The 15,942-nt window shown below is 39.5% G+C and overlaps 1 protein-coding gene across 3 annotated transcripts in view; it reads right to left on the bottom strand.

The window, feature by feature from the left end:
• Positions 1–15,942, bottom strand: part of Arl4 (ADP ribosylation factor-like 4) — a 97,560-nt gene that overhangs the window by 13,357 nt on the left and 68,261 nt on the right. The window contains exon 1 of one of the 3 annotated variants that reach the window (XM_076800228.1): positions 11,124–11,160. The exons of the other annotated variants lie outside the window; for them this stretch is intronic. The gene's annotated coding sequence lies outside the window, so the exon portion shown is untranslated. Of the gene's footprint in view, positions 1–11,123; positions 11,161–15,942 lie in introns of those variants that run through there. 3 annotated transcript variants of the gene reach the window in all.

The raw sequence follows: 15,942 nt of genomic DNA, 5'->3' as shown, positions 1-15,942 counted from the left end.
TTGTTAGATAAAAATACCCTAAGCCAGGCAATTTCATTGGCGCGTTCAAAGTATTCTTTAAAGAAAATTTTCTACGTCAATATCTGGTAATCAAATAATTTTAAAATACAGTGTGTCCCACGAACTCTGTCCACTCGAATATCTTGGTTATTTCAAACAATACGAGAAAATGTTACTTACAGAAGTTGTAGAGTTTAAGAAACTAAATAATAAAGAGAGGATAAAGAGGTCACCATTGTGTTTTTATAGATTGGCGTATTCTGAGTATAAAAGTACTAAAGTGTATTTGTCCTAAAACTTACCATTGCTGAGATATTTGACTGTTTCTATTAGTTTCATTATGGAACGTATTCAAGGATATTGAAGAAACATTGTTAGGCTTTTTGACGTCCCTCAGTGTCAGTCAGTTTCTCAGTTGGTGAACATAAGATAGTCAATATGAAATTTGCATTCTAAGAACGAGATGCTTCTAATTTATGGAGAAAGTAAGAGAAACGCAATTGTGGCTCGAAATTTGAAAGATATCCAAACCGCGTATGCCCTTCGCACAAGATTTTTGAAAGATTGTGTCAAAAATTAAAAGAAACTGGAAGCCTCCCTGTATGTAGTGATGAAGATAATGAAATTAATGTTATTGCAATGGTACATCGTAATCCACATATCAGTGTACGTCGGATTCAGCGCGAATCTGAAGTCTGCAAAAGTAGTGCATCACGAATTCTCACTCGTCACAAGTATCATCCGTAGCACATTAGCCTTCACCAGAAATTACATGACATGGATTATGTAAATCGTGTTAGACTTTGTGGACGGGCTCAAGAGCGGCTGCAAATCAATCCACTTTTTTTCTCTTTAATACTATTTACCGATGAGGCTACTTTTACCAGCACTGGGCGCGTTAATTTACATAACGCGCGTTATTGGTCGGTACAAAATCCTCACTGGCTACGAGAAATTGATCATCGAAGACGCTGGTCCATTAATGCGTGGTGTGGAATCATAGGGCAACGAATAATTGGGCCTCGTTTCATTGACGGCACTTTTACCGGTCAAAAATATGATACGTTCTTAAGAAATACATTGCCAAATTGATTAGAAAACGTGCCATTAAGCGTTCGTCGGACAATGTGGCATCAGCACGATGGATGTCCAACACACTAAGCTCGAAGGGTGAGAAGTATACTTAATGAAATATTCCGAAATCGATGGATAGGACGCTGTAGCACTATTTGCTGGCCAGCACGAAGTCCAGATTGAACACCCCTAGATTTTTTCTTGCGGGGAACGTTGAAAAATATTGTGCATCGAGATGCACCAACAACTCCGGAAGATACGAAGCAACGAATTATCGCAGCGCGTGCTACAATAGACGCTCCAACAATAAGACTTGTAAGAGACGCAACAGTTCAAAGACTACAACGTTGCATCGCTGCAGATGGCCGACATTTCGAACATTCTTCGTGAAAACAATCAAATATCTCAGCAACGGTAAGTTTCAGGACAAATACACTTTACTACTTTTATACTCAGAATAATCTATCGAAATCGAGAATGGAACATTGGACATTCCATTTAATAAAACAAAGGTGATATCTTCTCTACGCCTGCACTTGCAAGAATATCATTTATTATGTAGTTTCTTCAACCGTACAACTTCTGTAAGTAACGTTTTCTCGCATTGTTTGAAACAACCAAGATATTCATGTGGACAGAGCTCGTCGGACACACTGTATGTCGGAATGTTGTCGAGGTGAGGACCATGTATCTCATTCTTCAAGTTCTTCTTCATCCTAGGATTTTAAAAGGATTTTTAATATTTTGAAAAATCCTCGTCCACCAGGGATTGAGAAGCATGAGCATTTGGTGCACTGAAAAATTGTTCAGAAATGCTTCCATTCGAAATAATTCACGATTAAACCATCAACGAGCGCCAAGATTTAGAGAATTGTGTGTGTGTGCATTCTCTGCTTTAAAATCTACCATTACTGAAATCGAAATCGAAATATCTTAGCAACGGCAAGTTTTAGGACAAATACACTTCAGTACTTTCATACTCGGAATAATCTATCGAAATCGAGCATGAAACATTGGACATTCCATTTAAAAGAACAAAAGTGATATCTTCTCTACGCCCTCACTTGCAAGAATATCATTTATATTATGTAGTTTCTTACAACTTCTGTAACTTTTTCCCGCATTGTTTGAAATAACAAAGATATTCAAGTGGACAGAGTTCGTGGGACACGCTGTATATCTGAACTCAGTTTAAAATTCTGCTTTCAATTAAATCAACCGCTGGATCGAACGAACTTTTTCGTCAAGTAACAATTCAATTTCCTCTCGAAGCGCGTTCGTTTCCGAAGTATTCTCCAGAATATTTTCCAGAATTCTTCGAATACGATTGTCACCGGGTAAAATCGCTCGGTAAAAGTTCCGCAGCCGAGAGGAAAGCTTAACGAGGACACACGTCCTTTCCCAGCGAGGACCGGGCGACTTTTCCAGAAAGCGAGCTTCATAAAGGGAAACTTCAATTCCGTCGGAAAATTGCATTCGACGGTGGAATCGGGAAACACGACTGGCCCGGGGAAACCGGAAACCGGGTGTTTCTCCAAAGATACCTACTCCTCGGGAGTTTCGGGGTTTTTCCGGCTCGTAAATCAACCCGCGTCGAACTTTCCGCCGGGGAAAATTGTATTCTCGATGGGGAGACGGTGGATGTTCGTTTTGGGCCGTCCCTGGGGGTGGAATGACAGTAACGAGCCTCAGAAATAACACCCTGCAGCCACATACACCAGTTTTCTTTGGGCTCTCCCAATGGATCGATTGCCAACCGCTCGTGCAACATATTGGCTCAAGACAATTAACCCTTTGCACTCGAAGCTATTTTGACTCCAAAACGAAACATTTCTTCCCACCTAGAATAATGTCCTTCTATATATATATATATATTTTTTATGTTATACATACGAAAATGGTGCAATTTACTAGTACAATACCGAAATGTTTAGTAATTTATAAAATAGAAACAAATTTAATAATGTGAAAAATGTTTTGAATAATGATACAGCAATTTTTAGTGGTGCCTTACAGTCACCACTCGAGTGCTAAGGGTTAAACCTTGGCTCTGTAATAGTCACGCTTACAGTCAAGATTTCGAACAAAATTCACTATTACTCGCAAACGAAAACGTAGAAATCAATGTAAATGTAATGCAATTTTGGCTTAACTTTACCTCAGTAATCCAGAAATGTTTAACCTGTCAAAGTCGCCGAAAATCGCACGTCTTTACACGCGCATAACTTTTCAACTAGTGATCTCCTAGGATTGAAACTTGGATTTTCGGCATTTTCTCGGCAAAATCTACAGGATTACATTTAAAAACGTTACAAACTTCCGGTTTCCTCGGGTAAAGTTTAACCCAAATTTTCCTTCTAGGAGATTACAGGCTAAGAAATTCTTGTCTCGATTCTTCTTGATTTTTATGCCAAATAAAAACTAAGTTGACTCAGAGGAACAGAAGCTAAACGCGAATGTACTTCTTCTTTTAATCATTTAAATAAACCGGAAATAATGGAACAGTGCTCTTGGACAACGCCTCTACAGTTGGTAAAGTTACATATGAGAATACAATTGGATGATTGAATTCTGAAATAAAAGCGAAAGAGTACCTCGGGCCACAGAGAGTTAACAAAATGTTACAACAATTATGGTCGAAACGAACGTCGACGTGTTGGCCAGTTAATTGCGGCACGTGTTAATCTTTCAGTGCACCGGTGGAAAATAATAACAATTCGAGAGCCGGACTATTTCGATTTAGAAAGTGGCAGATAGAAATGCGAAAAATCTGTCGCGTTTTCGATCGAAAATTTTGCGCGATTTCCATCGGAACCGAGGACAATAGGAAAAAGAGAAACATCGGGCACAGCCGTTCGGTGTCTCTTCCGGCCTATTGTCCCCGTCATCCGGTGTCTAGCATTCTCTTTTTTTCCAGCAAGTCAGGTGAATCCTTTATTCTTATTTCCGTCACGATCGGATCTACAGCTCGGACTTCCGCGTTCGATCGCTCGATTAACGCGTTTCTATTTACGGATCGAAAGTATTTTTCCATTCCATACCTCCCCCTCCACACCCACGGTGGATATGGGAGGGGCAATTAGGGCCGCCAATCGAGGCAATTATCGGCTAATCGTTTTACTTTCTTTCCCCGTGCGCGGATCCCCGAGCATTGTTCCAGAAAGACTATTTTCTCCGATGACGCAACTTCGCTTTTGTTCTCGCGTTCCTGACGAATCGTTCCGTATTTTGTCTCCGCTTTGTCTCATGCTCTCTCTCTCTCTCTCTCTCTCTCTCTCTCTCTCTCTCTCTCTCTCCTTCTCGCGATAGCGTATATTCGCCTATTTAATTCCAGACGGCTTCGGCGCTAATTTCGTGTAATTTCGCGGCTGAGGTTCCTCCGACGACAACGAGGATCGTTGCGAAAGCGAGAGCGCGCGAGGAAACGCGAGGACATTGTGTTCGGATCGTTGCCACACGCGCCGACTATATTAAATGACTCTGTGCCGCGCGTCATTAAAACCGTCGTAAATTAAATGCCACGGGGACCTGCCTTCGATTGTCGCAATTCGATGATTAGCAGAACTTTCGAATTGCCGCAAACGTCCGGACAGCTGACAATTTCGCTGTAATAAACACTCCTCGGCTCGCGTAATTTCGATGATTTTCACTTTGAAAAAATCACGCGTGCACTTCAGACAACGATAAACGCGCGCGCAAAATCCCAACGCAAGACGTTCAATAGTTTCCCTGAAAAAAATTCCTAAAAATTTGGAGAAATGTATCCCTTGCAAACGTTATCTCTGATCGTTAAAACAATTAAAATGTTATCAACGGAGATAAAATATTATCATTAAGATAACTTCACTTATCAGATCAACTATACATTAACATACAGTGGCTCACGAAAGTATTTGAACACTTACCATGGAATACTTGATTTATTATAATAAGTATATTATACAATACTTAGAGAAATATTACTTAGAATTATATACTTAGAGAACGGTACTTGTTTTTTACAGTTCCTTCAGATTTGGATCGTTTAAGAATATAATTGTAGATCTATTTGTATTTAATAATTTACTTATTTCACCATACGCCCTTCCTTCGTTACGTCACTTCACAATTAATTTTCTCTCGTTTTCAGGAATTTGTTTTGGGACACATGTTCAATAGAATATTTGACCACGAATGCTAGACTATGACCGACGCACGTAGACCAACAATGAATGTTTACATTCAGTGCCTAAAAAACTTTGTTTTTATTCTTAGACCTCATTTCGGTGTGTTCAAATACTTTTGTGGCATGAGCAAAGTTTATGTTTGTCAGAAATAATTCATAACTATTGTATACATATTCACTTGTATACAAATATATTGTAAGAAAATGTACCGTGTTGCTAATGACCTTTGATGTTGAAGCAACATTAAACAATTAAATTATATATATATATATATATTCACTTGAAACTTGAGCTGTATAATCTAGAGAGTCATACCAATTTACAATGTCAATAATATTTCTGTAAGTATTGTATACTTATTATAATAAATAATGTCATGGCAAGTGTTCAAATACTTTCGCGAGTCATTGTACATACATTTAATTAGCACCAATCTTTCAAAGCTCCGGCCTCACAGGTCGACGATCAATAAAATTGTTAGCAGACTCTCCACGCACCGCTCAATTCGGCTTATTATAAATCAATCTATTAAAGCATAAGTTCGCCTAGTCATGCCCGCATCTGGACGATGATCGACGACGGCGCGTAAGTGGTTCACGGTGCTTATTACTCTCTTTTTCCCTGCGCGGTCTGTCCCTTTTTTTCTCCTCGCGGTTCTTGCAACATAGAGGCGCGCGCGATCGCGCCGGCAAACAACCATAATCATAAATCGTCTTGAAAACAGACCGAAGAGACCACGAGAGACTCTGTAACGTGTAAACGGACAAAACGAGTATATCAGCCGAGCGTTCTGCGGTTTATTGGCTTAGCTTTCGGTGACTCGTGTTCTCCTCGAGGCGTCGCCTAGTCGAGAAGCCTTAAAATTCGCCTAAGGCTACGGGCACGTTCGGATTAGGTGTTTCCACGTCCACGCGGGACGTTTCTGCACCGAAAATGTCGCTGCACCTAATTCCGGGTGTCTTTTATGCGACTCGGTCCTGTCGAATCGCAGCGGAAGTCTCTTAAAAAATTGGAAGCTGCGAGATTGCGGCAGAAGTTGCTAGATTTCTGTAAATTTGATATGCAATAAAATTGGAAGCTCCAAATAATTTTGGAAGCTCTGCTGCGGTTCCAGAGCTGTTGCAATAAAAATAGTTCTAGTGCTTTGAGTCCATTAAAAAATTAGAAGCTCCAAATAATTTTAGAAGGTTTGATGCGGTTCCAGAGCTGTTGCAATAAAAATTGTTCTAGTGCCCTGAGTCCACTAAAAAATCGGGAGCTTCAAATAATTTTAGAAACCTGCCGAAAAATGCGCCACAGTGCTCTAAAACCAGTCTCTTAAAAAATTGGAAGCTGCGAGATTCCTACAGAAGTTGCTACATTGCTGTAAATTTAATATGCAATAAAATTGAAAGCTCCAAATAATTTTGGAAACACTGATGCGGTTCCAGAGCTGTTGCAATAAAAATTGTTCTAGTGCTCTGAGTCTATTAAAAAATCGGGAGCTTCAAATAATTTTAGAAACCTGCCGAAAAATGCGCCACAGTGCTCTAAAACCAGTCTCTTAAAAAATTGGAAGCTGCGAGCTCGTGGCAGAAGTTGCTAGATTTCTGTAAATTTGATATGCAATAAAATTGAAAGCTCCAAATAATTTTGGAAGCTCTGATGCGGTTCCAGAGCTGTTGCAATAAAAATTGTTCTAGTGCCCTGAGTCCACTAAAAAATCGGGAGCTTCAAATAATTTTAGAAACCTGCCGAAAAATGCGCCACAGTGCTCTAAAACCAGTCTCTTAAAAAATTGGAAGCTGCGAGCTCGTGGCAGAAGTTGCTAGATTTCTGTAAATTTGATATGCAATAAAATTGAAAGCTCCAAATAATTTTGGAAGCTCTGATGCGGTTCCAGAGCTGTTGCAATAAAAATTGTTCTAGTGCCCTGAGTCCACTAAAAAATCGGGAGCTTCAAATAATTTTAGAAACCTGCCGAAAAATGCACCACAGTGCTCTAAAACCAGTCTCTTAAAAAATTGGAAGCTGCGAGATTGCGACAGAAGTTGCTACATTGCTGTAAATTTAATATGCAATAAAATTGGAAGCTCCAAATAATTTTGGAAACACTGATGCGGTTCCAGAGCTGTTGCAATAAAAATTGTTCTAGTGCTCTGAGTCCATTAAAAAATTGGAAGCTCCAAATAATTTTAGAAGCTCTGATGCAGTTCCAGAGCTGTTGCAATAAAAATTGTTCTAGTGCTCTGAGTCCACTAAAAAATCGGGAGCTTCAAATAATTTTAGAAACGTGCCGAAAAATGCACCACAGTGCTCTGAATAAAATGGCGTATTTATCACCTCGTGTTATAATACAAAACTGTAGCATTCTGCTCTGGAAACGAGAACAAAAATCGCACGGTTTCTTTAAAAATTGAATTTGGAAGTGGAGCCGCTGTGCGAAAGCTTCGCCGCAAAGAAAAATTAGAATCGTCCGGGAGAAAAGGGTGCAAAAGGGCTCCGAGCACTCTGTCCCTTCAGGGACACGGGAAAGAGGGGGATAAAAAATGAAAGGACTCGGAGAACGCGTGTTCGAAAATGTTCCTGCTGGCAGGTGCGGCCGACTGGTCCAGAAAAAAAGAAGGCAAAACTGGGCCGGGATGCAAGCCAATGCAGATGCACATGCACCAGATGCAGTTTACCGATATCGCTGCCAATACTTTTATTCCCTCGTTTCTCGCTCCGGTCCCATCTCGGGACTCGTTCTTCGTCTCGGTGTTCCAATTTAATAACGCCGCGGCCGTTTTCGCGCGACAGCCCGCTGACTCAATATTTAACAACTGATAAACAGCCGGCGAAATTAACCAGCCCCCCCCCCCCCTCCTGATGCGCAAAAATCCAGCTCGCCTGGATCTCTCTCGATCCGCTGATTTTCCTATATTATTTCCTTCGAATGAGGAAACTCGCCACAAGCTTCGATTAACAATTTTGTAGAATTCTTCAAATTCTGCGAACAAGAATTAGCTAAATACTCTTATTTCTTTGGTAAAAACGAACTTTAACACGTTGACTGCCATGTCACCCATTTATGGGTGACGGAATTATTTGTCCAGGTTTTAAAATGAATTTTTACGTTAATACACTCATTGTACCGATTACGATCTGTAAAACACAACAAACTTGCAGGACTGCTCAATATCACACATTTAATTTTTTTCAATTTTTATTTCATCAAATAACTTACTTTGATCTTATGGAGTTTTTGAGGTTTCTAGTTTGGCAGCCAAAGCGTTAAGAACGCTTCAGAATTCTGGAAAAAATTGAACTGAATTCTTGGTTTAATTAAACGGTATTAACGGTTTATGGCTCAAGGTAGCGTCATTTCAAAATTTTTGCGAGATGAATCTGTGAGTCGACATCGTACCGAGACTTGTAATAATTTTTTTAATCCGTTTCCCACGTTTATAAACACCGTAAACGCATACAATTCTCATTCATGAGATCTACCAATCGGTGCACTGTACTTTCATAAGAACACGTGTGCAAATCAATTAGCACAGAGATACCGAGATCGAATAGAATCGGATTGCTGTATCCCAAACCGCACAAAAACTTCTTAATACCTCAAGTTTCGAGCACGTGTGCAGCTTCGTAAAACCTGCTCAGCACGCAAAGTCCCGATTTCGCGCATTACTCCATGAAAACTATGGCAGCGTGGAATCTCGACGAGCTTCGTTAAAAGTTTCATAAGACGAGCGGCGAATAAGAACAAGCCTCGTCTTAAACAATCCGTTTTTTTATAATTAAGTTTGAACAGGGTCGATGAGCCAGCCGCTTTGCGCTCGACGTTAATATTAGGAGGACCCAATCAATTATTTTGGAATGTAAAACAAACTTTGTAGTAAATTCAGGTTTTCATTTCTTAATTTATTATATAATCTCCATCATTATCAAACTATTGTATACATACTCGATTCACTTGAAACTTGACCTGTATAATCTAGAGAGTCATACCCATTTACAATGTTAATAATATTTCTGTAAGTATTGTATAATGTACTTATTATAATAAATAAAGTATTTCATTTAATTCCGTACATAATCCGAATAAAACATGATAATACTTATAAGACGATACATTAAGGTAAAATTTCAAAGTAAATATACTTCTCGACTTCTTCTACTTCTACCCTAAATATTAGGGAGACCCATAAGTAATCAATTATTTTGAAATCTAAAACAAACTTTGTAGTAAATTCAGTTTTTCATTTCTTAATTTATAATCTCCATCATTACCAAGCTATTGTATACATACTCGATTCACTGGAAACTTGACCTGTATCATCTAGAGAGTCATACCCATTTACAATGTTAATAATATTTCTGTAAGTATTGTATAATGTACTTATTATAATAAATAAAGTATTTCATTTAATTCCGTACATAATCCGAATATAACATGATAATATTTATAACACGATACAGTAAGGTAAAATTTCAAAGTAAATATACTTCTCGACTTCTACTTCTACCCTAAATATTAGGGAGACCCATAAGTAATCAATTATTTTGGAATCTAAAACAAACGTTGTAGTAAATTCAAGTTTTTATTTCTTAATTTATTATCACTTGACACCGGCAGCAAACCTTCCGAACCAACGTTGACACTTGTTGCCCTTCAATTCATCTCCATAAACATCGCGAATTTTCTTTGTTGTTATCGTTTCATTAAATCCCGCGTGAAAATGAAAAAGTATGCAATGACGAATATGATCCTCGGAAGGTACGGCCGCCATTTTATTATTGTAAAAACAAATTATACTTTCTAGAATATTTTGGGTACAGGCTGCTTTACCGAGAACTGTAAAAGAATATGTGTTTCAACGATCGGTACAGAACACTAAAGGCAAAACAAATTCTTTGCAAATAATTGATTACTTATGCTTACCCCTAATATAATCGATCAGGGACTTAATTGTCGTCACTGTGACATATTCAGTGATTCATTGAAGATTCTGTATCAGTAGAATAGGATTGCGACGACCAGACGTTCAATAAAATCACTGCCACACGTTTTCAATTTTATTTTAATCGATGACCGACAGAATATACGTGTTTCCTCTTCAACGATCGGTAGAGAACTAAAGGCAAAACAAATTCTTTGCAAACAATTGATTACTTATGGGTACACCTAATGTAAATATTACATAAAATTTTCGAGACAAGTTCACAGCCTTGCAATAACGCTTCTCTTGGCATTCAATTTTCTGAATTCGTTAAAGATTTTTATGTTCTCGTTAATTTGTGTCAAGAAATTGGTTGCACTCGGTGGAAACGTTACTGAGTTTGTCAGAAGCGGACCTGAAATTTAAAAGAGAGGAGCTTCGCTCGGGTGACGAAAAATTAAAAATCGAATTTACACGGAGCTCAATGGAAACAGTGGAAAATCGTCGAGAAAGGGGTTCAATTTCGAGTGAAAGTTCGCTTTACAGTGCACGAAAGTTCCCGGCGTGCTCTCTGATTCATGGAACGCCTCTTAATCTCGAGAAGAACGAATTTCCACTTGAAAAATCAGTGCGTCGAAAGTTTCCCGGCTGGGAAAAACTTTTCGCGACGGATAATGCGAAGTGAGAGCAGGGAATCGCATAGTGAATCGAAGGGTGAAATCCCGACGTTCGCATAGGCGAGTCGGATTAATTGCAACGATGAATCGTGGACGTTCTTTTATCGTTTGCACGCGCGCGGCGTGTTCCGATCGGCTCGAAACATTGCCGAACGTTCTGCGACGTCGATCAGCGAACGGTACTTCGCGTAACTCCGATCGAATTTATTCACCATAAACTTCACCATAAATAGAATCTCGGCATTTCCATTTACCGTTGCCGTTACACGGTCGCAGCGAGATTTAAGGAATCCACGAACCTGTTATCGATCCCGGCTATCACTGCTGAACAACGCTGCGACCGCTCTCTTTTTATTTTTCGCTCTTTCGGTTCGCCTGGTTTCCGGTGCAATTAGCGTCACGCCATTAAGGAATCGCTTTGACCAACTTTCCGAATTTTTGGATCGTTGCTCCAGCTAGAAAATATTCTGCAACGATCCACTAACCCTGACACGGTACAACCATTTTCGAACATTTTCAATCGCTGATACGTGTGAGGGTACGTAGACTATTCTATTTAATTATTTACAGAGTCAATCAAATTCATTCGGTACGAACAAAAATAAAAACTATGCTAAACTATTGTACAATAATTTTTAACGGCTCATCGGAGTTGCCTTTCGGGAATAAACAGTGTTAATTCGTTCAAATATTTATAAAACAGTTGCTGATACCAGAAAATGTTAACGCAATCAGCTATTTTATTCAATTGAATTACTTATAAATGCTCTGATCGATTTCCCCAACGCAGATAATTGCCGTTTGAGTTATCAACGGATTAATCTCTTCGAATATTTGCAAAACTGTCGGCGATCCGAAAAAATGTTACAAATAAAAATTGAACGGTTTCAAGCTGCTGCTTTGTTTTGTTAATCGAGTCGTGTATTGTTGCGAATGGCCCGGTCGATTCAATTTGCAATATTTCACAAAACAGCGAGCCACAGAGGATTAAAAACACGACCGATACAAGTGACGCGCGCGTCACTGTGACTGCACAGCATTCGGAAACACTCGAATCGAGAGTTATTCAACGGTTGCGCAACATTGGCCTCGAAAACGGGGTACGCGAGCGTGATTTTCTATAAATATTCAGAGGCTGTAATTTATGCGACCCCGAATGCACGCGGTGGCCAAGAAGACCGCACACGACAGGTACGGGCTGCATTGCACGTGCACGTGCAAAAGTAGGCAAATCAAATTTAAACCGGGAGAACCGTGAGGAAGGATGCGACCAGAGAAATCTGGCGTTCTGGGTCATCGTTCGGGCTCTCTGGTATCCATCGCGGATCCCCTTGATTCCTCCACGGGAAACCTCTAAACAACCTGCAAATCTCGCTCGCGAAACCTCCGGAAAATCCACAGCCAACGTGTCCCGTTCATTTTTATTATTCAAACTATACTTCCGGCAAACTGCAATCGAGCACAAGTTAAGGAGACCCTCGGCATCGTTCAAGAGAAAGGTCATTTCTCCGAATTTATTACGAGAAACCAAGACGACATTGAGCTAAAAACTTTCTGCTATCCATTCGTACACGATCTTTTTTTTTTTTTATTTAGCATTTGAAACCCTTCTGGGTTTATTCTGCTTTACAGGAATAATGATATAAGTGGGTACAATAATATAGTATACACAGATAGAAGAAGAAGAGTACGCTAATAATACAATTGAATACGATAACACTGTCCGTTAATACTAAATATGTAGATTGCAATTTTTGAAAGAGCTTCAATATTTGGCTTCGCTATAAGTGTGTCTACATTAAGAGGTAGTTGAAGGCCCATACTAAGTAGGGCCTTTGTTAGCTTGCGTCTTTGTGGATTATACAATTCGCATTGCCATATTATATGGTCAAGGGTTTCGCAGTCCCGATTGCATTTGCACTGGCTATCATTGACAATACCTACTCGCGCTAGCGAAGCAGCCAGGTTATAGTGATCGGAACGCATTCTGTTAACTGTAACAGTAAAACTTCTCTCTAGTTTTAAATGGGCGAACCAGAGAACAGGGCTTTCATTAAAAAAATTTTGAAAGAATTCTTTACCCTTAAAGAAACCTTGATTTTTTATAACTCGTACACGATTCGTCATCATAAACGAAATGTTGTTGCTGCCTTAACAGCAGCATGTGGCGAAAATTTGCCTCCAAGATCGAATTCTGCACCAAGGAATGTTTCGAATAATTGCTCGAACGTAACGCGATTATTTTTACTTGACAAAAATCACACGTGTACTACGGGTACCAATAGATATGTGTGCAAAATTCTGATGCGGGAGGTTCAATAATTTTTCTAGAAAAAAATTCCGAAGAATACACCTTTAAAATCGAGGAGACAGGCGCGAGGCAGAGAAGCGAAGCAATCAAATGATAAAATTCGTAGAAGATCGAACGAAGAATAAATTGAATGAGAACGGATACGTTGCGCGGTTTCTCATAAAAATGGTTAACAAACTTATCGATCCGACACACAGCTCCGCTGGTCGGACGCGAATAATTTCAGATTCGCGTCTCCGTTCGTGCGAAGCGTCGCGGGATTACTGTCGCGTAACTGTTGCCCGTTCACGGACCGCAAATATTGAAAATAAAAGAGCGGAGGACAGTTTCATCGGCAAGGTGGTGTCGCGCGTCGGTGTTGCTCAACCGGGCAAGGTGTGCGCGCGTAACACCGTAACAGCGAAACGAGGAAAAAAGGAAAACCGAGAAAGAAACGGCCGTCAGAATTTTCATCACCGGGGTCCTGTCCTCGATGGACACCGAACAATGCAACCTGTACGTATAACTGTTTGCTCTGGACCGCTAGAACGCTGCTCCGCGACAGAAAGAGAGAGAGAGAGAACCAGCAGCCGACACTCTAGAAACCCGTCGAACCAATGAAACAGGAGTCGACACGCGAGCGAATCCAACTCGGGCACCGTTTTTGTCCAGGATAGTTCGTTTGTCGCGACTTTACCGTCGTCAAACTCGAGTTTCAATCCCCTCGACCGCGGACAAAATTAGGGGTACCCATAAGTAATCAATTATTTGCAAAGAATTTGTTTTGCCTTTAGTTCTCTAGCGATTGTTGAAGAGGAAACACGTATATTCTGTCGGTCATCGATTAAAATAAAATTGAAAACGTGTGGCAGTGATTTTATTGAACGTCTGGTCGTCGCAATCCTATTCTACTGATACAGAATCTTCAATGAATCACTGAATATGTCACAGTGACGACAATTAAGTCCCTGATCGATTATATTAGGGGTAAGCATAAGTAATCAATTATTTGCAAAGAATTTGTTTTGCCTTTAGTTCTCTACCGATCGTTGAAGAGGAAACACGTATATTCTGTCGGTCATCGATTAAAATAAAATTGAAAACGTGTGGCAGTGATTTTATTGAACGTCTGGTCGTCGCAATCCTATTCTACTGATACAGAATCTTCAATGAATCACTGAATATGTCACAGTGACGACAATTAAGTCCCTGATCGATTATATTAGGGGTAAGCATAAGTAATCAATTATTTGCAAAGAATTTGTTTTGCCTTTAGTTCTCTACCGATTGTTGAAGAGGAGACACGTATATTCTGTCGGTCATCGATTAAAATAAAATTGAAAACGTGTGGCAGTGATTTTATTGAACGTCTGGTCGTCGCAATCCTATTCTACTGATACCGAATCTTCAATGAATCACTGAATATGTCACAGTGACGACAATTAAGTCCCTGATCGATTATATTAGGGGTAAGCATAAGTAATCAATTGTTTGCAAAGAATTTGTTTTGCCTTTAGTGTTCTGTACCGATCGTTGAAACACATATTCTTTTACAGTTTTCGGTAAAGCAGCCTGTACCCAAAATATTCTAGAAAGTATAATTTGTTTTTACAATAATAAAATGGCGGCCGTACCTTCCGAGAATCATATTCGTCATTGCATACTTTTTCATTTTCACGCGGGATTTAATGAAACGATAACAACAAAGAAAATTCGCGATGTTTATGGAGATGAATTGAAGGTCAACAAGTGTCAACGTTGGTTCGGAAGGTTTGCTGTCGGTGTCAAGTGATAATCAATTAAGAAATAAAAACTTGAATTTACTACAACGTTTGTTTTAGATTCCAAAATAATTGATTACTTATGGGTCTCCCTAATATTTAGGGTAGAAGTAGAAGAAGTCGAGAAGTTTATTTACTTTGAAATTTTACCTTAATGTATCGTCTTATAAATATTATCATGTTATATTCGGATTATGTACGGAATTAAATGAAATACTTTATTTATTATAATAAGTGTATTATACAATACGTACAGAAATATTATTAACATTGTAAATGGGTATGACTCTCTAGATGATACAGGTCAAGTTTCCAGTGAATCGAGTATGTATACAATAGCTTGATAATGATGGAGATTATATAATAAATTAAGAAATGAAAACCTGAATTTACTACAAGGTTTGTTTTACATTCCAAAACAATTGATTACTTATGGGTCCCCGTATATATAAAAATTTCTCCGCGATTAAAGTCAACTCGAACACAAAGATGAAAGCCTCCTGTCTACAACAAGTCAAATTCATACATCATTTTTCCTTACCGCAGCATAGTGCAGTGATTTCTCTGTATATGTCGCCAAGGTCTAGATGATAAACGTCGCGGAATTACCCCCACTTTGTGAGGGGCCTCGAAGCTCGAGAGAGTACGATGTGCAGTGTGGATCAAAGAATAGTATCTCCTGGACGATATATGGCAAGACCCGTGTTGTTGACATATATCGAGAATTCATTGTACTTTGATCGAAGCGTGTGTCGTATCTCCTGGACGATATATGTCGCTAGCAAGACCCGTGTTGGTGACACATATCAAGAATTCATTGTACTTTGATCGAAGCGTGTGTCGTACCTCCTGGACGATATATGTCGCTAGCAAGACCCGTGTTGTTGACACATATCGAGAATTCATTGTACTTTGATCGAAGCGTGTGTCGTGTCTCCTCGACGATATATGTCGCTAGCAAAACCCGTGTTGTTGACACATATCAAGAATTCATTGTACTTTGATCGAAGCGTGTGTCGTGTCTCCTGGACGATATATGTCGCTAGC

Source organism: Halictus rubicundus, chromosome 1 (genome assembly GCF_050948215.1).
Source record: "Halictus rubicundus isolate RS-2024b chromosome 1, iyHalRubi1_principal, whole genome shotgun sequence".
Taxonomy (NCBI): domain Eukaryota; kingdom Metazoa; phylum Arthropoda; class Insecta; order Hymenoptera; family Halictidae; genus Halictus; species Halictus rubicundus.
This window is presented reverse-complemented; position numbering and strand designations above follow the sequence as displayed.